The 23,424-nt window shown below is 49.0% G+C and overlaps 1 long non-coding RNA gene across 3 annotated transcripts in view; it reads right to left on the reverse strand.

The window, feature by feature from the left end:
• LOC123071356 (uncharacterized) overlaps positions 1-3,815 on the reverse strand; it is a 6,515-nt gene extending 2,700 nt beyond the window's left edge. For 2 of the 3 annotated variants that reach the window (XR_006434273.1, XR_006434271.1), the window contains exons 1-6: positions 3,267-3,815; positions 2,847-2,899; positions 2,656-2,716; positions 2,322-2,411; positions 2,155-2,228; positions 325-403 (exon numbers count right to left, since the gene is read on the reverse strand). This is a non-coding gene — a long non-coding RNA (uncharacterized lncRNA). Of the gene's footprint in view, positions 1-324; positions 953-2,154; positions 2,229-2,321; positions 2,412-2,655; positions 2,717-2,846; positions 2,900-3,266 lie in introns of all 3 variants that reach the window. The other variant, XR_006434272.1, reaches the window with a different exon arrangement.
• Positions 3,816-23,424: the final 19,609 nt, after the last annotated feature.

Here is a 23,424-nt window from a genome sequence, read left to right on the forward strand (position 1 = left end):
TAAATAATTTTGAGTGCATTTTTAAGTTCTGTATATAACTTGTTGCCAATTGGTGTATCATTATCAGCAAAGGAAAAAAATGCATTAACCAAGGACACGGGTAACATCTTCATTTATATTCAGAGCACTACAATGTTCTCCTATATGATGTTTGTTTTCCCCTTATATTTCAGTTGGATCGCAATAACTCGGCAACAAAGGCTACATCACCAAGTTTAGGTTAAGAATCGGCTTCATTTCAAGAATGTGTAGCCTATCCTCCTATATATGTCAGCCAGATCATTTTTGTACTTAAGCCAAAATAAAGCATAAATATCTGCTCACCTACATAAGTTGCAGTTGCACATGCCCATATATTTGCTGCAAGTTGAGGCGCCTTTAAGCAACATCATCACCACTTTCACTACACAAACCATCAAAGGATGAGGCCAAAGCTAGGTGTAAGTACTAAGAAAAGAGAAGTGTACGATTCATAAGCAAAAAGAGCAAGAGACCAATCTTTAATAACATGTAGGAGGTTTATTAACCGTCTACATACATCCATATGTAGTCCATATTGAAATCTCTAGAAAGCCATATTTAGGAACGGAGGGAGTAATAACTAAGACAATGTGGCAATGAGTAAGAAAATAGGAGAATAAAGCTATAACCAGATTGAACAACAAACCTATACAGCTTGCATATACACCAACGGAAGGTAGTAAACAAAATGAGGGCACTCAACAAGCACAATTCAAAATTAGAAGTGCACCAGGTACGTGACCAATAACAGTTATAATGGGACAATGGCGAGAAATTGCCAGCACAACAGAACAGTCGAGATAGGCATGCATCTCAATCACATAGGAAATCAAGAGAAAATATTAAGCAAAGGCAATGTAGAAACAAATAAGCATGCTCCAAGCAAAGTTGAGCGACGCTGGCCCTGGAAGTGAAGAAAAAATGATTTTCCCTGGAGAAGATATCTCGATTCAGTCCAGATTTATAAAAATAATTATATAACACATGTAGCTAACATGCATTGTCACAACAGTACACATCTACAATGATCAAAAGGGTTTATTTCTGTATGTAAACAATGAGTAAGGTGAGTTTAGTGAACCAACAGAATGAAACTGACTCATAATTATTTAAAAAAGGAAGAACAAAATGTGATCCTCCTTTGGTTAGTGTGTACACACTACACAGAGCTATGAGTTGGGAAATTGAAGATTATTAAGTAAAACAAGAACTCGTCGTAACTGATCTTTCCAAATCCCCTCCCAAGCACATGTTCTCCATAGTTCATTGAATGTAGATAGAATTCATTATTAGTTTCTACTATCACTTATAACAAATAAATATGGCAGACAATGAACAATTTTACCATCAACTTTTTTATTGTGTTCATTTGTGTTTGCTATGATCAAATTTGATCTTAATCTTCTACATTGAAGATTAAAGATGCCAAAGGCTGATAACATGCTAGTCTTAAAGAAAAGACGATTCAGTCATAAACGCAACATAGGTTACAGGGCATCTCGAGAAATGATTTGAGGAAAATTCAGTTTCTGGAGAGATGTTATTTTCCTTTTAGTTGCGTTCATATAATATCTTGTTGGAGTATAGGGTATCCATGCACTTGCTCTGGGTTACAAAACATGTGTTGAATGGTCTAAGGATAGTCTTGTAGAAGCTTTCAAAATTATGAATGTTTAAGAAAAGTCGCCAATTGAAAATGGAGATCCAGCTCACAAGGTTTTATAATTATAAATTGATTTACATGTTGATTCTTCCAATTGTTAAGGGCATCATACTCTAAAATAGAGAGAACATATAGGCACGCCCAAGGATTTTGGTACAAATGTCTTAGGATGCTTATCCCCCAGTTACCATTATAGCCGGTAAATATAATTGTAGTGGTCAAGTTTTCAATTGTTCTCTTTGCAAGTCCAAACTTCCAGCAACACATAACAGCAAAAGGAGCTTGTGAGAGTTAAAAACAAATTGGAATTAAAGGTAGAATCTTATGTTAGATTTACCGAGAAGTAATCTCACACACATGCCTACTATTTTGTTAGCCAAGCAAAACATATTCCAATAAACCATGAACAATAGAGAAGCCCTTGGCTAGATCAACTGACCATTGCTTAAAGAAAATGTAAAAGAAGATACCTGAGGAACATGGCTTGAACTGAACAATGAGCAAATCTTGAGTAGGAGAACAAAGAAGCTGCAACCTTCTAGATCTGACAACGTGCGAAATGAAAGCAGAGGAACTTGTTAGAGCATAAGCATGTCAGTAGACAGTTTACAAAGAAGGAAAAGATTAGTCCATTTACCCAAGGTTAAAGCCCAGAACGGATGAGAAAAGCAGCCAATATTAATGGAACATCTAAAATATAGGCACCAAGCCAGACATGAGTAGCCACCTGATATCAGCATCCAAAGCGACCTGATATGAGCCTCCAATAAAATTGGTAGAAAAGCAGTGGTGTAAACATATAAATATAAGAGAAACAAAACATTATAACTTATTATGGCATGGGAACTATTTGTAGAATCTTTATCATGCGAATCAAACAACTCTAGAATACAACTATTTGATATGTACTTCAACCGTGCTTGATGTATACTCTGTAAAGCAATGTAAATGCTCTTAATAATGAGAAATACCTAGAAACATTAGGAGAATAAGCCCCATGTGTAAGAAAATCTTGAACCTGTAAATTCATGCCTGAAGCAATGAACTGAACATTAGCTCTGTACATTCACCAAGATAAAGATAACAACATTCTATGAAAAGAAATTGCATAACTGGCATCACAGTTTTCTTGGTCAGTAAGTTATAGAACCTGGACACCCACCTAAGCTCAACTGCTACCCGACCCCCTCTGCTCCAACCGTAGAACATTCATTCCTGCCAAACAAAAACAACATTGGTAGTGCTGCAAAAGTGTATAATCCAGCGCCAGATAGTGATGCCTACGTCAATCAAATTCCTAGGAATTTTCTCCGAAAATAGACCGATTTAATCATTCTGTTCTACAAAAAGACCTAAATCACTATTGCCGAGCATCCACACTCGAACTAAAAACATCATTTCGTAGCTAATCCCCGAATACAGATAGTAATCCAACAAAACCAAAACACTGCATTCACCAAATATGGAGATCTGAAGATCGGAAGGGAGGCGGATGGCTAAACGCACACAACACACAGACACACACGCGCGCGCGCAAGCAGGGCAGGAGGACCAGGGAAAGCAGGGGCTCGGAGGAAGTTACCTTGCCTGGACGAGATTCCTGGCGGCAACGGTGGAGCTGATTCGTGGCGGCGATGGAGGTGACTCGAGGCGGCAGCGACGGAGGTGACTCGAGGCGGCGGCCAGGGTGACTCCACGCGGCGGCTAGCGAATCCAGGCGGGAGTGGCGGCGAGGCCATGCGGGCGCCCTCGATCCAATCCGTTATCTGGTCTTGTCAATCGAGCGAATAGGGTTAGGAGTGGGCTTCTGCTGGGCTCGGGCTGAGCTCCATCGCTACGTATCCCCGACGTGTCGACGGCGTCCCTGACGGCACATCAAGGGCAGAGGCGTTGGAGAGGAGACGAGGTGGAGGGGGCGCGGGCTCGAGGGCAATGACGTGGGAGAGGGAGCAAGGAGGAGACGAGGCAGAGGGGTCGCAGGCTTGACGAAGGGTTGGTGAACCCTTGCACGTTTGGGAGGATGGGCGCGGATGGGATTGGTGAATCCCAATGGCGAATAGACGCGCAGCAGCCAGTGCCACCGACGAACGGGACTAGGAGCAGCGCCGGCCCACCCGTTATCGCTATAGAACAGAGGTGGGTACACATGCATCGGCCTATCCTTGCGCAACTGCTCCCCGTAACCCCATGACGCGGGCAGCGCACGAGGAGCGGGCCCCCAGGCACGTTTGACCCGGGACGCGACGCGAGAGGCAACGCGCACATGGAAAAGTCACAACCATGAGACCGACATGTGGGACCAAAGAGCAGGTAGGCCTACTTGCAGCGGCACCAACAGGCGAATCCAGAGGGACGAGCGAACCCAGAAACTGGGCAGTGTGCCCACGATGCGCCCACGCGGCGCGACCGGAGAGTCCGCTTGCGCACCCAAAAAGCTTTGACCCAGCCAATCCGCTTTTGCCTGAGCCCACAGGTCATCCTCCGTCCACGTTTTACCGCACGGTCAAAACAACAACACACGTTTTTCAGCCAGATCCAACGATCAGCAGCGAAAAAATGACCGCATTGACCCTGATCGAACGGCCAACGAAGGCTGAAATCGAGGGAGCTCCCTGGGAGCGAGTTGCCCAGCCTCATTATTGGTTAAAATGCTTCAGGAGTAGAGTAGGTGATTATCGACTGAGCCGGCCAATATGCGTCGCCATCTTTGATGTGTGCACGGGGCTATTTAATTAGCTCAAACTTTTAAGTGCATGAACCTTTCATATATTAGTAACAAATTGAGAAGTGTCGATGTGCATATCAGCAAAGTTGTACTCTACAGTATAGCAGGAGATACATCAATCTGCCTATCGCCTGCAAAGTTTCTATTCCAGCGACCAGCGAGACGTAGCGTATCATCTGGGGCTCCCAAAGTTCCTGGATTCTTTAGTACTACAACCATCCATCCACGAGGTCGACCGCCTCGTCACGACGTCAACAAAAGGCTCCTCATCGGCCTCAATCAACAAGACCCATGGGACGTCAACGGATGAAAGGAGTAAGGGGAGACGGACTGAGATCCTAATCTATTTTCAATAGAGATGCCGAGTCAGACAGCAACAGATGCTCTAACTTTGGATGATTGGAGGCCATCCGATCAGAGTTAAATATATCTTTTGCGGGGATCAGAGTTAAATATGTGTGAACTTTCAAAACTATATGTGCCAAGCTCAGATTTTTTTGTCAAAAAAGACCAACTGCCGAGTCGAATTGACAAAAAAAAACACCTCTGAAAAGAATTGACAGAAGAGACCGGCTCAGCCGTGGCGGCAGGCGCGCCAGCCGACACGTGCGGAGGCGGCAGGACCTGCCGCCACAACAGCAGGCGGCAGCCCTCGAATTACCGGATACCAGGCGAGGCGAGCTGACGCAACGGAATTTTGGATGGGCTGGTGGGCCCTGCCGCCACACCCCGTGGCGGCAGTTCCAGCAGCAGCACGCGTGTGTCGTTCTGTTCTCTGGTTTACTGTGTTAGCAAATGTGAATATAGGCACATTTGACTGAGATTTAAATCAATTTGAAGGCCGATTTTAAAAATATTGCAGTTGAAGAAAAGATATATTAAGTTAAGATCTATCCATTTTTATGTTTTTTGCTTACATACACGAACGCTTTGGACTTTCCAAATGCTCCAAAACACTCCCAAAAATTATTATCGAATGCCAAATACAACAGAGAATATAAAGTTAGAGACTAATCATACAGTACAAAACCACCGTGGATGTGAGCGAAAAACACAAAAATGGATACATCTCACCTTGATCTATCTTTTCTTCAACTGTAGCATCTTCAAAATCGACCTTTAAATTGATTCAAATCTCAGTCAGACATGCCTATTTCACACTTGCTAACAACACAGAAGAACAAAGAGCGCTGCTGCTAGAGACCTGCCGCCGGGGTGTGTGGGGGCAGGGCCCATCAAACACATGTCGTTCCATTGCAGTAGCTAGCCTCGCCCGATTTCCGGTAATTCCAATGTTGCCGCCTGCTGCCATGGCGGCAGGTCCTGCCGCCTCCCTGCGTGGCAGCAGGTGCCACGTGTCGGCTGGGACGTAGTCTTTTTTGTCAATTCGACTCAGCAGCCGGTCCTTTTGGACAAAAATTCCCAAGCTCAAACGTATCTTTGGAGAAATTCATAATCCAGACCTGGATTTCCAGAAATTGGACGCTTACAACTAATTGTAACAGCGGATTCCAATTTTCAGAAAAGGCTTTCAGGAGTTAGATCAAAAGCTTTAAAAAATTCAAGCTGAAATGCCCCAACATGGTGGCAAGGGCGAGACCATTGGGCGCGGTTGAGCGATGCAACCCGGTTGATGATGTTCACCTACTCTCTACCATACTCACTGAAAAGGAGATCGATGATGTTGTTGTTTCAATGCCCACGGATAAGTCTCCGGGTCCGGACGGATTTAATGAGAAATTCATGAAAAATTGTTGGCCGATTATAAAGCTTGGCGTTTATGCTCTTTATCGTGATTTCTATTATGGAAAAGAGGAGAATGTATATTAGTTGTACCGCAAACTAGAAGATCATTAGCAAAAAGAAGAGAATGAACTAATACTTGGAAAACTCAAAACGGTGCCCGGGCTCATCTGCTCCCTCTCAGCAAAAAATTCAAAACAAATACTAGAAAAATTCAAAAAATTCCAATTTTTTTTGTGGTGGTAGATAATTTGACGCGTGAGGTGCGCACCAAAATTCAACTTATTTGGACATCTGAGCAGCTCTCGGCAAAAAAGACAAATCGGGTCAAAACAGTGCATGAACAGTAAACATTTTTACAGACCCTGATTTTGTCTTTTTTGCCGAGAGCTGCTCAGATGCTCAAATGAGTTGAATTTTGGTGCACACCTCACGCGTCAAATTATCTACCACCACAAAAAAATTGGAATTTGTTGAATTTTTCTAGTATTTTTTTTTGAATTTTTTTCTAAGCGGAGGTGCAGATGAGCCCGTGTGCAGATTAGCCGCACTCCTAATACTTCTGTTACTCCTGAGTCACTAAAAAGATTGACCATTAATGATGACCGAGAAAATAGGTGATTGGAATGGAAGAGGAAAGAGTAAAACAATTTGAAGAGATACCAACTTGTAAAAAAGGAACTCTGACTTTTAAATATCTAGGTATTCCGGTAGATGAGAAAAGGTTGAAGAAAAGTGATTGGAACCCTTCCATTGATAAAATGGAAAAAAGAATGGGTGGCTGGTTAGTAAGACTTCTCAATGTTGTTGTCCGAACAACACTGATTAACTCTTCCTTGACTAGCTTAGTCCTCTTCATGCTTCCTCGGAGCACGGCGGCTTGCGATGGCAGATCAGGTTGGGGTTGCAGCGGCACGTGATGAGGATGGTGGCTACCCCCTCTATGCGTGCATTGGCCAAGATCCATCCCGGACGACGTGTGAGATTGCTCTACATTGGTCCGTTTGAGGTTGAGATTCTCGCCACAAGAACGGGGTTAAAGGTCGATAGAAACAAACGAAACAATAGGGGCGTGTTTGGTTGCTTTCGCTGCCGGGCCTGGCTTAGAAGGAAAAAACGAGGCAGGCTGAGCAGGGCCTGGGTAAGCAAAAACAGGGTCGAAAACGTAGATAATCAGTTGATTGGTTGCCTGCATTTGAGGGTCTTGTCATCGAGATGCAATTTTCACCCCACGTTTGGTTGCATACATGCATATGATTACCAGCGTTAATGACAAAACTTAACTGCTATCAGGTTGGGCTTGACATTTCGTCGAACACTTTGAGCGCGCCGGAGTTTCCACTACCCATCATGCCCACCACCAGCTCCCAACGACCGTGGACGCGCCCGGCTCGCCGTCGTGGATGCTTCCGGCTCGCCGCGGTCGTGGACGAGCTAGAGCTGGCCGTTGTTGAGGATCTTGCCGCGCCCGTCACCTCTCGGAGAGCCTCTGCGCCGGCTGCCTCATCTTCGCAAGCTGCTCCGAGTCCCTCGTCGGGTGTCTCGTCTTCGCAAGCTGCTCCGAGTCCCTCACCACGGCCCCAGCCGGTCCTGCCCCAACCCGGTCTCAAGCACGCGCCCGGCGCCGAGCCGCCGCCACGCGTCCGCCGGCAGCGCCATCGGGTCCACATACGGGTGCTCCGTCCCCCATGCCTCTGCCTCGCGAGGGGAGTGCGGCAGAGGCGGCGAAGGGTGCGGTGGGCGCGGGCCATGGGCGCGGGTGCGGGGAGCTGTAGTCGCGAGGGCGGAAGCAGAGCAGAGCTCCGGCGGGCGCGAGGGGAAGACGTTGGCGGCCTTGGGTAGCAGTAGTAGGGGGAGGCAGTGGGCGGCGCGGGACGTGGCCGGGGCGGCCGGCGCGCGGGCAGCAGCCCACGGCGGATAGCAGCGGCAACATCAGTAGTAGCAGAGCAGGAGGAGTGCGAGGCAGTGGCGGGCAGAAGGTGGGTGCGCGCGGACGATGGCTATGGCGGGAAGTAGACAGGGCCGGTCCTGGGCAGGGGCAGGGGGGCGGCCGCGGCTGCTCGGCCGGTAGAGCCGGACGGCGAGGCCCGTGCCCTGGTCAATGACGACGTCGGTGGAGGCGACACCGGTGCGCGCGTCCACGGACAGCGGCACCACGCTGGTGCCCATCAGCCGCTGCACCCGCCTGCTCTAGTACTGTATGAGGAACGGCGTGAAGTCAAACTTGACCGCGTCGCCATTGGCGCCAGAGGAAGGAGACGAGCGAACACTTTGGGGAGCGAGCTGGAGATGCTGCCGGTCTGGCGGCGGAGCTCCCGGCAGCAGGGCCGTGCCGACAAGTAGCTGGCTCCGTCGGCCGGCGGGCGCGCGCGGCCGCCGCCGTTGCTGGATTTGGCAGCGAGGACCGAGGAGCGGCAGCAGGCGCTCCCGGAGGCAGTGCGCGCACACGCCGACTAGCAGCTCCCTCAGGGGATTGAGGATTAGGGAGAGAGAGAGGGATTAACTCGAGACACACGTCTCCAGAGAGCCACCCACGTGCGCCTCGAAGCATTGCTCGGTCCTGGCTCTCGGAAAACTGCCGATTCGGCCGTTCCCAATGGGCCAGACCCAGGGATGCTTTAAGAACCGTACTATGCGGGCTGAACAGTTTATGCGGGGAACCAAACAACCAAGGTCTAAAAAGATGCTGCATCGAATGGGCCTGGTTGGCCTCGACGCAGGAGACTGGAACGAGAGATCCTGCTACCATCGATGGGAGCAACTAATTAACGAGCGCTCCTTTAGGAGCCTCACAAAGTCCAGCGTCACTTGGCGCGCTCTCAGCCATTTGCCACGTGTCGCGCTCTGGGCACTCCCTCCGGATATTTTTTATTTTTTCACACGCGTTTTCAGCTTTTTAAACGGGTTTTTTTCTGGGTTTTTTTGACGTTTTGGTTTTCTACCGGTCTTCCCTAGCTTTTCGACAAAAAAAATATAATTTTTTTGCGCAAAAAAGCGCATTTTTCTCGCGAGAGTCACGGTTTTGTTTTCGCGAGAGGCACGGTTGTGCTTTCGCGAGAGGCACGGCCGTGCCTCTTGGGAACGAAAAAAAAATGTGTTTTCTGTTTTTTTTTCTTTCGTGAGAGGCACGGTATTGCTTTCGTGAGAGGCACGGTTGTGCTTTCACGAGAGGCACGGGCGTGCCTCTTTCAGAAAGGAAAAAACGCATTTTCTGTTTTTTTTCTTCCGCGAAAGGCACGGTTGTGCTTTCGCGAGAGGCACGGACGTGCCTCTTTCGGAAAGGGAAAAAACGTGTTTTTTGTTTTTTTTTCGCGAGAAGCACGGGCGTGCCTTTTTCGGAAAGGGAAAAAACGCATTTTCTGTTTTTTTTTTATTTCGCGAGAGGCACGGTTTTGCTTCCGCGAGAGGCACGGGCGTGACTTTTTCGGAAAGGGGAAAAATCCCGTGTTCCCGGTTCGGTTTTTCCGTCCGATTTTTTCGTGAAAAAAAAGTTCGTCAAAACCTATCAACATGGGATCTAGTTTTAAAGATCTCGACGCGAGGAATCCAACGGCGAAAGCGGTTCGAGATTTTGACGCACGGTTTAAGAGATAAAACGTTTTGAATAAACGAATCTACGAAAAAAAGGGAAAACTTTCAGGTTGCGACAAGTGGCGTACATGCAGCGCGCCACTTGTCTCAACATGGGGAAGTTGAAATAATCTCCGCAAAAAGTACTCCTTAACTAATGATTTCGACCATCGATCGCTATTCTTCTCGGACTCTTTTTTTTCTTGTAGGGATAGCCTAACTGACGCCCATGTAGGCCTGTATACACGACGTTAGGGACGCCGAAACGCACATGCCGCTAGGGATCGGCCGGCCCATTTAACCTGTTACTCCGGTTTAGGAAGATTCTAGAACGTTCAGTCGATCATAATTAAAAAAATTGTTTGCATTTAACCTGTTACTCCGGTTTAGGAAGATTCTAGTTCCATCATAGATTTGATATATGTATTTTTGTAGCATACTGGTTTCAAATCTGTAAAGTTCCATCCTAAGATTTTACTAACTTTAGCATTATATAGAGGTGTAAATATTAAATACTTTATTAGTAAGATGCATGGCATTTTTGCGGTCACTGTGAAATGTTGTTTCGCGTAGCAGTTGCTTTCGAATATCTAACATTATAACATGGTTCCAGCCAAATTAGTGCTGCAAAACTGTATTTGCGCTAATGTGTCCATTAGTCAGATGTACTCCGTCGGTCCCAAAATATAAGATTATAGTGTCAAAATTGATCTTACATTTTGGACGGAGGGAGTCTCTCTAGATTTTTATTGGGTAAACTTTGTTACGTGTTATGCCATCATCACGGTTTATAAAATTATAATTTCAGTGTATTGTATGCGTTTCAATATATGTTGATGGAAAATTTTATGTTTCAAACCAGTGCAACTCACAAAATCTGAGGCCAGGTTGTGGTAATGAAGTTTCTAAATTCTGAATATGGTGAGGCATTATTTTGCTTTTTTTTACCTTAACATTTGTGTTACTTGTATGTCAACAACAAAAGTTCATACAGGCGTGAGGCTGCTTGTCGGTGTCAAAACCGGCGGATCTCGCGTAGGGGGTCCCGAACTGTGCGTCTAGGCGGATGGTAACAGGAGACAAGGGACACGATGTTTTTACCTAGGTTCGGGCCCTCTCGATTGAGGTAAAACCCTAGTCCTGCTTGATTAATATTGATGGTATGAATAGTACAAAAGTGAATCTACCACGAGATCAGAGAGGCTAAACCCTAGAAGCTAGCCTATGGTATGATTGTTGTTCGTCCTACGGACTAAAATTCTCCGGTTTATATAAACACCGGAGAGGGCTAGGGTTACACAGAGTCGGTTACAATGGGAGGAGATCTTCATATCGTATCGCCAAGCTTGTCTTCCACGCCAAGGAAAGTCCCATCCGGACACGGGACGGAGTCTTCAATCTTGTATCTTCATAGTCCGGGAGTCCGGCCAAAGGTCATAGTCCGGCCATCCGGACACCCCCTAATCCAGAACTCCCTCAGTAGCCCCTGAACCAGGCTTCAATGACGACGAGTCCGGTGCGCAAGTTGTCTTCGACATTGCAAGGCGGGTTCCTCCCCCGAATACTTCATAGAAGATGTTGAACACCAGGATAGTGTCCGGCTCTGCAAAATAAGTTCCACATGCCACCATAGAGAGAATAACATTTGCACCAATCTAATCTGCTGACGTATTCCGTAGCGTAACATCACGCCACGGCCAGGCTTTTATTCATTTTACTGTTCCACCTTAGCGCGTTTAGCGAGGCGGTTTCCTTGGCACGTCTTGTCAAAGCAGAGATCGTGTCCCCTTATTCCGGGATTTTCATCAATACGGGCGTGGGTAACCCAACCGCGCCATTAACCGCGGCGCTTGGGAGATAAGCGAGTTTTATTAGGCCGATGGGGGCTCGTAGTTTTGGCCGCCCATATAAGGGGATAAGAATCCGCCCTTTCCATTCACGCCTTCTTCCTCCTTTGCTTATTCGTCCCTGCGCGCTCGAGCTCCAACGCCCAAGCCCGCACTTCTCACCTCAACCTTCTCCGATCATGTCCAGAGCGGGAGGTGGATGGATGGCCTCCTCCGTCACGGAGGGGCAAATCAAAAAGCTGAGGAAGGCCGGATACCTGTCTGACGACATCGCGCACCGGCTTCCAGATGTGGGGCAACTCATCCCCACCCCCAGGCCCCATGAGAGGGTTGTTTTTCTTCCCCATTTCCTCCGCGGACTGGGTTTCCTCTTCATCCATTCGTCCGGGGGCTCATGTTCTATTACGGCCTGGACTTCCACGATCTGGACCCGAACTTCATCCTCAACATCTCGGCGTTCATCGTCGTGTGCGAGGCCTTCCTCCGCATCCAGCCTCATTTTGGCCTATGGCTGAAGATCTTCAGCGTTAAGCCGAAGGTCGTGGGCGGCCGCCAAGCGGAGTGCGAAGGTGCCATGGTGGGCAAGATAGCCAACGTTACATGGCTCGAGGGCGCCTTCGTAGAGACTATCAAAGGGTGGCAATCGGGGTGGTTCTATATCACCGAGCCGCGTGACCCAGAATGGGCAGCGGCCCCCGAATTCCGATCTGGAATCCCCACACGGCTCACATCTTGGAAAGAGACGGGCCTGTCGTGGGGTAATTCGGCGGAAGTGACTGGACTTCAAACCTGCATCAAAGACCTGATCGGCAGGAAGGTTAAACTTGTCACCGTAGTCCAGGTCATGCTCTTCCGCCGGATTCTCCCGTGTCAACGACGGGCTTTCAGCTTGTGGGAGTTCGACCCGGCCCAGCACCAGACTCTGTCTCGGCTCTTCAACACAAAGCACAAGGATGCCTGGAAGGTGCTATTCAAGAGCTCCGAGGTCTCCCCTCCCGTCACCGAGGATCGCGGATTCTGCGCCAAGCGCCAAGCCAGCGCGGTGAGCTTAATTTTCCCTTTACGGGGCATTTGTTTTTCATAGATATGATTCTATGCGGGATCTAAACTCCCATCTCTTTAGCAGGATTGGCAGAAGAAGGCCGGACAGATCGACTGTCCGGCTCCCTTGCCCAAAGACCCAGCGGACGCTCGCTTAGCGAAGCTGCTGGTTCCGGCACCTCATGTGGTGCCGGAGAAGAAGGCCAAGAAGAAGGCCACGGGGACTCGAAGAGCTCCCAGCGCCTGGTGGTGTCGGATTCGTCGCCCGACAACCCCGACGCACCCTCCGCCTCCGAAGACGAGGAGGAAGAAGAAGAAGACGCCTCTCCCCCTCCAATGGGGGGAGGAAAGAAAAGAAAGGCCGCCCCAACTGGGGAGGCTGGAGGGTCCAAGAAGGGGAAGACCCTTCTCCCGGACTACGCCTCCGATGCCGAAGACGGCGGGGAGGAATGGCCATCCAGGGTCAAGCCCCTGGCGAAATCGTAAGCATCCGGATATTCGAATAACTTATGGTACTTCTCCGTTATTTGGCATTTTCTGACGCCGAATTTGGTCATGCAGTCCGCCCAAGGCTCAGCTCGACGATTCGACGAGCGGTTCCTTGGATTCGTCGGATGTGAATAGTGCTTCACTTCCGACGGCTTCCTCCCCTCTTCCTGCGGACGATGCCGAGGTGGAGTCCCAAAAGGGACTAAACCAGGAGGAGGTGGTCCTGGAGGCACCTCAAGGCGACCTCCCGGACTCTAGGAAAAAAGGGGGTAAGGCCCCCGAGCGATCTAAGTCCGGCCCCGGGCCGGACACTGCTCCGGAACCATCAATGGTTCCAGAGTCCGACAGGCGGCAGCTTCATAAGAAGGGCAAGCCTACGACGCCGGCAACCTCCGTCCATCCAGAGGCGCCGGACAATTTGCTGGAGGTGCTTAACGGCGCCTCCATCAACGAGGAACACCGCACTGTTATGAGTGTGGTAATTCAGAAGGTTCAGTCCGCCAAGAGCGGGCTGACAGAAGCCTGTACAAGCCTGTTAACAGGATTTGAGGTATGTGTAAAAAACATATAAAAAATGTTACCGCATAGACAGTAGCCCCTGATGCTCAGTTCGGGGTTCGGAAAGAAAAGCCGAGCTGAGGATCTAAAAAGATATACGCATGAGTCTAATAAAAATATGTCAATATGGGAATGCAGGCTGCGTTGCTAACCTCTGCCGCACTGACTGCGGAGGTCAATGCCTTGAAGGAGAATCTCGAGCTGTCCGAGAACGAGCTCGGCCGTGCCAAGAAGCAGCTCGAGGACAAGGAGGGTCTGTAATACCGCATATAAATGTATATAGAAATACTTGGTTGCAAATAATGACAGGACCAACTTAAATGTTGCAGGGGCCACAGCCGAGGTGGCGACCCTGAAGGAGGTGGTCTCCAAGGCCGAAAATAGTGCGGCCCTGGAGCGCACTGAGCGAGAGAAGCAGGAGGCGCGGGTGGCAGAGGTGCGGCAAGAGCTCCAGGCTCTCGTGGAAAAACACGAGAGTTTGGAGCGTGACTCGAAGACTCGAGAGTCCGAGCTCGCCCTGGCTCTTGAGAGTGCCAAAAACGCTAAGGCCAAAGCCCAGAAGGCCCTCCAGGAGATCGAGGCGATGAAGAAGATAGCGGCGGGTAAGGCATTCTTTATGCAAAGCAAGAATATAAAAGTTAATTATCTGCTACTTACCCGAATCCGGAGCTCTCCAGGAGCGTTCGCCGATCTGCCCCGTAGTGTGTCTGATGCCGCCGCATACTACCGAGCCGAAGAGGGGAGCTCGACGGAAAAAGTGGTCTGGTCTTAGTATGCTGAGGCCGAACATCCGGTGCCCCTGAGCGATCAGCTGAAGCAGTTGGTCGAGCTCCACAAGGTGGCCGAACAGGCCATGAAGGGCCTCATAGCTCGGCTGTGGCCTGGAGAAGCCATGCCTGGGAGCTACTTCGGTCTGGTGCGGTGGCTGGTGGACGCGTGTCCGTGGATTGAGGTCGTCAAGCGCTCCGTTTGTATCGAAGGTGCCCGTCGGGCCCTTGCCCGTGCTAAAGTGCACTGGGGCAAGCTGGACGCTGAGAAGCTTTTGACGGACGCGTCACCGCCGGGCAAGGAGTATCGCATGCCCGAGATGTATTATAAGGGCGTCCTGAAGGGTGCTCACCGTGTAGCGGACGAATGCTCCAAAGATGTAATTTTTGAGTAGACTCGCATCTGTTATCCTGTACGCTGAAAACTTTGTTCATATGCGTTAAGCAACGCTTGTTAATTTAAAATATTACCTTCTGTGCGGCCGTTTATCAAATCTGAGAGATGCAAGTCGTCGGCTTCGACCCCCATGCCACGAGTGCTGGGGTGTTCGGGATAAACCTGAGCGCTCTTGTTCCCATTCTTGGGTCCATCTAGGGAGGCGCTCAGCACAACGAACCAGGCCGTCGGACTTATAATGCTTTATCACTCTCACTTGGCCATAGAATTCTATAATTTTAAATTTCGGCGAAGCCCCTAGTATTCGGAAGACCGAGTTCGGGGCGCTATCCACGCCTAGGCCGGATAAGTCTGGTTCCTCGCTCTACGCGGCATAAGTCTTTAAGGACTCGAAAAACCTCGCGAACAGCAACCGGTCTCTCGCACTATCATGACGGTCAGTTTTAGCTTTCTCTACTAAGGTGTTAACCCAGCTCAACTGGGGCACAATCGCAGTAGTTCTCCCAGTGCTACCTTAGCCAACATTGCGGAACGTAAGGTACCAAAACATGGGAGCCGGGCAAACCCAACTATTGACCAAAGACATGATTCGGAGCCGATGCATATAGTGCTATAAGTTCGGGGTGCCGCACTCATGAGAGTGTTCGGTCTTCTCACACCATGTTATGGGGTGCTTAAGCCCCTGGTGTATTGGTCGTACCAAAGTGTACGGTTGCAGAATGTCATGACTGAACATATTTGTATATATAAAAAATAAATTAGTACAATAATAGATAAGAGCTATGTATTGTTTATTAAAAAAAAGGGCTGCTGCTAAAGCAGAACGATACAAGTAGTGCGATAAGCGAGGGATGGGATTATTTGACATGTCCCCCTCCAGGGGCAAGCTGCGGGATTTTAAGTAAAACAGGTATTAAGCTCGTTATAGAGACCACCTAGACATTTGACGCGGCTTGTTTTCTCCCTGGCTGTTGCATCATATGTTCGGCGAGTGTGTTGCCGGACAGGCCTTCCAAATAGTTGGGTCCTGAAAGTGTATAAAAAGGAAACGGCGGAATAGGGAGCCCCTTAGTGCGGTTGAGCCGCATTCTGGGCGTGCCGTAGTTGTGCCCCTCCCCTTATGCCCATGGTATCTCTAAGGCGTAATTATGTACGCGTGGTACCGATATCACCATCTAGCGAGGGCTGGGGTCGGGGCCGCACTGCTATGCTTGCTCGGAACGTGCCAGTCGGATTTGTTCTAGGTTACTTCGGGCTCGCTTGACGTTGTCCGGACGTTTGACACCTGGGTTGGAGGATTGCCTTGAGAGGCTACTCTGTACTTCCGCCGCTAGGGCCGCCGTGTGCTCCTCCGTTCGGAGAGAGCGTTCGGTGTTTCCATTTACCGTGATGACTCCGCGAGGTCCTGGCATCTTGAGCTTGATGTATGCATAGTGCGGCACCGCATTGAATTTTGCAAATGCGGTTCGTCCGAGCAGGGCGTGATAGCCACTGCGGAATGGGACTATGTCGAAGATTAGCTCTTCGCTTCGGAAATTGTCTGGGGATCCAAAGACCACTTCGAGTGTAACCGAGCCTGTACAGCTGGCTTCTACACCTGGTATGACGCCTTTAAAGGTTGTCTTTGTGGGTTTAATCCTTGGGGGATCGATACCCATTTTTCGCACTGTATCCTGATAAAGCAGGTTCAGGCTGCTGCCACCGTCCATTAGGACTCTGGTGAGGTGAAATCCATCGATAATTGGGTCTAGGACCAATGCGGCGAATCCGCCATGATGGATGCTAGTGGGGTGGTCCCTTCGATCAAAAGTGATCGGGCAGGACGACCATGGGTTGAACTTTGGGGCGACTGGCTCCAGCGCATAGACGTCCTTGAGAGCACACTTTCGCTCCCTTTTGGGGATGTGGGTTGCATATATCATGTTCACCGTCCGCACTTGCAGGGGGAATCCCTTCTGTCCTCTGTTGTTCGGCGGCTGGGGCTCCTCCTCGTCATCGCTACGCAGCCCCTTGTCTCTGGTTTCGGCACTTAACTTGCATGCCTGCTTGAACACCCAACAATCCTTGTTGGTATGGTTGGCTGGTTGTTCGGGGGTGCCATGTATCTGGCACGAGCGGTCGAGTATCCGGTCTATGTTGGATGGGCCCGGAGGGTTTCTTTTGAATGGCTTCTTCTGCTGACCGGGTTTAGAGCCTCTGAATCCGGTGTTGACTGTCGTATCCTCAGTGTTGTCGCCGTTAATGCGGCGCTTGTGTTTGTTGCGACATGACCGGCCATTGTTGTCCTTGGTATCCGAATTACCAGGGCTCTTGGTTATGTTATTGCTACGAGCCAGCCAGCTGTCTTCGCCCGCGCAGAAGCGGGTCATGAGTGTCGTGAGGGCTGCCATAGATTTTGGCTTTTCCTGTCCTAGGTGCCGGGCAAGCCATTCGTCTTGGATGTTGTGCCTGAAGGCAGCAAGGGCCTCGGCGTCCGGACAGTCGACTATTTGATTTTTCTTAGTTAGGAACCGTGTCCAGAATTGCCTGGCCGATTCCTCTGGCTGCTGGATTATGTGGCTTAGGTCATCGGCGTCTGGTGGTCGCACATAAGTGCCCTGGAAGTTGTCAAGGAATGCAGATTCCAGGTCCTCCCAGCAACTAATTGACTCTGCTGGCAGGCTGTTAAGCCAATGTTGAGCTGGTCCTTTAAGCTTGAGCGGGAGGTATTTGATGGCATGTAGATCATCACCACGGGCCATGTGGATATGAAGGAGATAATCCTCGATCCATACCGCAGGATCTGTTGTGCCATCGTATGATTCGATGTTCACGGGTTTAAAGCCCTCGGGGATTTGATGATCTATTACTTCGTCTGTGAAGCATAGTGGGTGTGCGGCACCCCGGTATTGGGCTATATCACGACGCAGCTCAGATGAGCTTGGTCTGTTGTATTCGGCCTGGTCGTACTTATCATGTACGGCGTGACGGCTAGCGTCACGTGAAGCGGGGCGCCCATGCGATCCGTAGATCGATCTTGCTTTCCTTGCCTTGTTCTTCAATATGTCTCGCAGGTCTGTTGCGTCTCCCCGTACTCTGGTATGTTTTGAGCGGTGCTGGGGTGCGGCTTGGGTCGAGGGCCTGAAGGCCTCTCTGTCGCGGCCACGGGGTGGCCGATCGGGCGCATCGTACGCTAGTGATGTAGGTTTAGTTGCTTCCTCCTCAAGTTGGGGTAGCAGCCTGCGCTTTGGGTAGCTCTTGGAGGGGCGCTCGAGTTTATACTCTTCGGCCGCCAGGACTTCGGTCCATCTGTCGGCTAGCAAGTCTTGGTCAGCTCTAAGCTGCTGCTATTTTTTCTTGAGGCTGCTTGCCGTGGCCATAAGCCTGCGTTTGAAACGCTCTTGTTCGACGGGATCCTCTGGCACGACAAATTTGTCGTCGTCGAGGCTTGCCTCGTCTTCGGAGGGAGGCATATAGTTGTCGTCCTCAACCTCTCTGTCGGCCGCTCTCTCATGAGGGCTGGCTCCTTCGTCCTCCTGCACTGAATCCTGCTGGAGGGGGTTATCTTCGGCACTGTCCGGCGTGTTGTTATCTCCGGTGCCAGAATCGCCGTTTTTGCTTTGGCGGGACTTAGAGCGGCGCCGCTGACGTCGGCGCTTGGGTTGCTTCTTGGAGGGGTCATCCTCCATTTTGTCCTTGCCATCCCCTACTTTGGGGGTGTCCACCATGTATATGTCATATGACGAGGTGGCTTTCCAGTTCCTTATAGGTGCTGGTTCTTGGTCGTCTCCTTCATCGGCGTCCATACCGTCGATGTCTTCGGAGTCAAAGTCGAGCATGTCGGTTAAATCGTCGACAGTTGCTACGAAGTGAGTGGTGGGTGGGCCTCGAATTTCTTCGTCGTCCGTATCCCCACCATGCTGACCGTAGTTCGGCCAGGGCTCTCCTGACAAAGAGAGAGACTTTAGTGAATTTAGGATATCGCCAAAGGGCGAGTGCTGAAAGACGTCCGCTGCGGTGAACTCCATGATCGGAGCCCAATCGGGTTCGATCGGAAGGGGTGCGGGATATACGGAGTCTGGAACGGAGTCCGGCACCTTGGAGTCACGGGCCTTGCAAAGGACTAAGCTGGTATTCGACTCTATCGCCGTAGAGATTGCGGCTCCCGGGGTGGCGTCCAACCGTCCATCCCCGACTAGCGCAATCAGCTCCGAGCTAATGGTCGAAGCGGGCACCTGAGTGACGCTTTGAGCGCTGTCTGGCTGCAGAGCTATATCATGCCCATCGTGACAGCACGGCGTGCTCGGCCGTGGCTCGAATCCGTCGAAGATCAAGTCCCCGCGGATGTCGACCGTGTAGTTCAAACTTCCGAACCTGACCTGATGGCCAGGGGCGTAGCTTTCGATCTGCTCCAGATGGCCAAGCGAGTTGGCCCGCAGTGCAAAGCCACCGAATACGAAGATCTGTTCGGGGAGAAAAGTCTCACCCTGGACCACGTCGTGGTTGATGATCGAAGAAGCCATCGGGCCTAAGGGTGACTACATAGAGGAACTCTCAATGAAATCACCAATGTCGGTGTCAAAACCGGCGGATCTCGGGTAGGGTGTCACGCCCAATATGCGACCCTATCCAAAAGGAACTCGAAGGTCCCACCAAGGATAGACCCGCATATTGAAATGCTTTTGCAAGGTGGATATCATTACATACACATTACATAATAGAATGGGGATACATACAAGAGGCATACAATGCCACACGAATACAACATCACAATACATAAAAGCATCATCCGACTATGGATGAAACACAAACAGAAACTCGAACGACATCCACCCTGCTAGCCCAGGCTGCCGACCTTGAACCTATCCCCTGATCGAAGAAGCAGAAGAAGAACTCAACGCAAGCAAGCATCGCTCTCGTGTCATGATCATCGCATAACCTGTACCTGCAACTGTTGTTGTAGTAATCTGTGAGCCACGAGGACTCAGCAATCCCATTACCATGGGTATCAAGACTAGCAAAGCTTAATGGGAAAGGAAGGGGTAAAGTGGTGAGGTTGCAGCAGCGACTAGGCATATATGGTGGCTAACATACGCAAATAAGACCGAGAAGAGAGCAAAAGGAACGGTCGTGAAGCTAGCAATGATCAAGAAGTGATCCTGAACTCCTACTTACGTCAAACATAACCCAAAAACCGTGTTCACTTCCCGGACTCCGCCGAAAAGAGACCATCACGGCTACACACACGGTTGATGCATTTTAATTCGGATCTGGTGTCAAGTTATCTACAACCGGACATTAACAAATTCCCATCTGCCTATAACCACAGGCACGACTTTCGAAAGTTTATACCCTGCAGGGGTGTCCCAACTTAGCCCATGATAAGCTCTCGCGATCAATGAAGGATATACCTTCTCCCAGGAAGACCCGACCAGACTCGGAATCTCGGTTTACAAGACATTTCGACAATGGTAAAACAAGACCAGCAAAGCCTCCCGCTGTGCCGACAAATCCCGATAGGAGCTGCACATATCTCGTTCTTAGGGCACACCGGATGAGCAAGACGTCGAGTTGGCATAGACCCTTATTGCCCAGGGGGCGCCGGACATCGCTCAGTTTGGACCAACACTTAGACAAGCACTGGCCCGGGGGGGTAAAATAAAGATGACCCTCGAGAGCGCGACTCCCAAGGGAAAAAGGGCTAGGTGAGGCAAATAGTAAAACCAAGGTTGGGCCTTGCTGGAGGAGTTTTATTCAAGGCGAACTGTCAAGGGGGTCCCATAAATCACCCGACCGCGTAAGGAACGCAAAATCTGGGAACATAACACCGGTATGACGGAAACTAGGGTGGCAAGAGTGGACAAAACACCAGGCATAAGGCCGAGTCTTCCACCCTTTACCAAGTATATAGATGCATTAATAATATAAGAGGTATTGTGATATCCCAACCAAAATCCTGTCCACCATGGAGCAAACTTCAACTTCACCTGCAACTAGCAACGCTATAAGAGGGGCTGAGCAAAAGCGGTAACATAGCCAAACAACGGTTTGCTAGGAAGGGTGTCAAAGGTTAGAGGTTCATGGCAATTTGGGAGGCTTGATGAGCAAAAGATAGGTAACGCGGCATAGCGATAGAACGAAGCAACTAGCATAGCAATGATAGTAGTGAGATCCAGGGTAGCGGTCATCTTGCCTGAAATCCCGCAAGGAAGAAGAACGAGTCCATGAAGGAGATGAACGGATGAAGCCGAACCAAGCGTAGACGAACGAGTCCTCACGATCGCAACGAAACGGGAACTATCGAGAGAAGCACACAACATAGTAAACACACCACACATAGACAAGACATGATGCACAACAAGCATGATGCAAGACAAGACTACATGAAGCTACTCATGGCAAGAGATGATGCAAACAAGAGCAACACATAAGACAAGTTTAAATGAGGCCGGGAACAACATATAACAATTCCGGTAAGTCCTCATATGCATATTTCGAAATTGGTCCAGATCTGAATAAACCTTATGTTCAAGTTGTTAAACAGCAAGTTAAGATGCAACAAGATGATCTACACGAGATTCTAGTCAAGTTACATATAAAGTTTATTTAGTTCGGAGCTACGGCCTAGAAGATATGAGCAAAACAAGTTAAACATGGCTTTGATGCAAAATGCATACAAACATCAAGCAAACACCTCAAAACATGAATGCAACATGATAATATGAAACGACATGCAAAATCAAGCAAGTTTCATATAGAGCACACTCAAAACGGAGCAACGGTTCAACACACAAACACTGTACAAGTTATAGCAACAAACTGTCCAAAACAGCAACTAGGCATATTGCAAGCATCAAAACAATATGCTACAGGACCTCAACAAGAAAACAAAAGGCATGGGCATGATGTACAGGTAAAGCATAACAAAACATGAACACTGAGCTATCTCCAGAAATCACTAGAACATGCTCAAACACACATGGCAAGATTGCAAATAATAACAATTCAGACTTTGCAGAAAATAACATCAGGTTGCAATGTTTAGAGCTATCAAACAACAGGTTACAGGAACTTATCATGGCAAACAAAGGCATTGCATGAATCTACTAATTGCATAGAACAAAAGTCCCTTACTGACCATGAGCCAAAAAGGATCAGAAAATATGATGGCACCCATGTAAACATGGCAAGTTATATTGCAGATTCAAACATGGCAGGAACAACGATAAGTAGGCATGTTGGTGAGCTTGTACCACTCACCACAGAGCAATACATGGCATGGCAAGACAACCAACAGTAAGAAGGCATGTTTATGAAGCTAAGCATGGCAAGAGAAAGTTCATAGGGTGCATGTATCACTAACAACAATCATGGCAACAACTGAACTTAATGTTAACAGGCTGACAGCAACATTATATAGCAACTTTGGAGCAAGATTACAACAAGCTACAGCAGGCCATAAATGCAACCAGGGGCATGAATGGATATAGCATGACATGTAGAACAAAACATATTTGGTGAACATCTCCAGATTATGTATAGAATGATTTGTAGCAGCAGGTTTATCTAGCATCACGAAATAACAGATTCAGCCTAGCAAAACAGCAACAACAAGTACACTACTTAACAAGCTTGATTCACTCACCACAAGTCATTGCATGACAAGATAAGCATAGCATCAGCAAGAAGGCATGTTTATGAAACAAACCAAGGCAAGAACAAGTCCATAGCATGCAAGGATCAACTACAACAACCTTGGCAAAATTGAATAACAAGTAAACAATCTGCTAGGAAACATTTTGTAGCAAAAGTAGAGCACGAAAGTTACATGCTAGACTACTCCATAATTGCAACCAGGGGCATTAATGGATAGACAATAACCATATGTTCAAAACATCCTTACTGAAGTATCTCAAAATATGCATGGATCTCTCTGTAGCATCATGTTTACATGGCATCAAAATAACAGTAGAACAGGGACTAAAATAAGTAACATCACGATGCCTAGTTTACATGCTTGTGCTAGTCACCACATTGATCACAAAAATACATGGTAAGCACCTCTGTAAAGAAGACATAGCATAGATCAAAACACATGTAGACATCAACCTCATAGGATGCACACATCAATCATGGCAAAAATGGCAAATGAGCATGTTCTGTTAACAGACAGCAGACAACATTATGAAGCACTCTTGCAACGATGATTCAGGCATCAAGATGAGCTCAAATGAACATGATGCAATGGAATAAAATGATGTACTCATTGATACGAACAATTTGACATATTACACGCACAAAACGGAGCTACGGATGCAGAGATACGGTGCGATGAACATGGCATGATTATGCAAAATATTTCAGGACTTGGCAGAAAAACAACCTCGCGAAAAGTCAACCCGGGACGAGGAGATCCCGGGACGGAGCGGACCCGGGACGGGGGCTTGCGTTTGGATCGTGGGATGGGTGGATCTGGTCCATCTTCCTGGATCCGGTGAACTCCGGCGAGGCTCCGGCGAACTCCGGCTCCGTCCGGCGCGAAGGAGGACGGCGAGGGCGAGGCGGACCTGAGGCGGGGCGGTGGGGCCGACCGAAGGCGCGGCGGGGCGCGGCGCCTCTGGGCG

The sequence above is a fragment of the Triticum aestivum genome, chromosome 3B, assembly GCF_018294505.1.
Source record: "Triticum aestivum cultivar Chinese Spring chromosome 3B, IWGSC CS RefSeq v2.1, whole genome shotgun sequence".
NCBI classification, from domain to species: Eukaryota; Viridiplantae; Streptophyta; class Magnoliopsida; order Poales; family Poaceae; genus Triticum; species Triticum aestivum.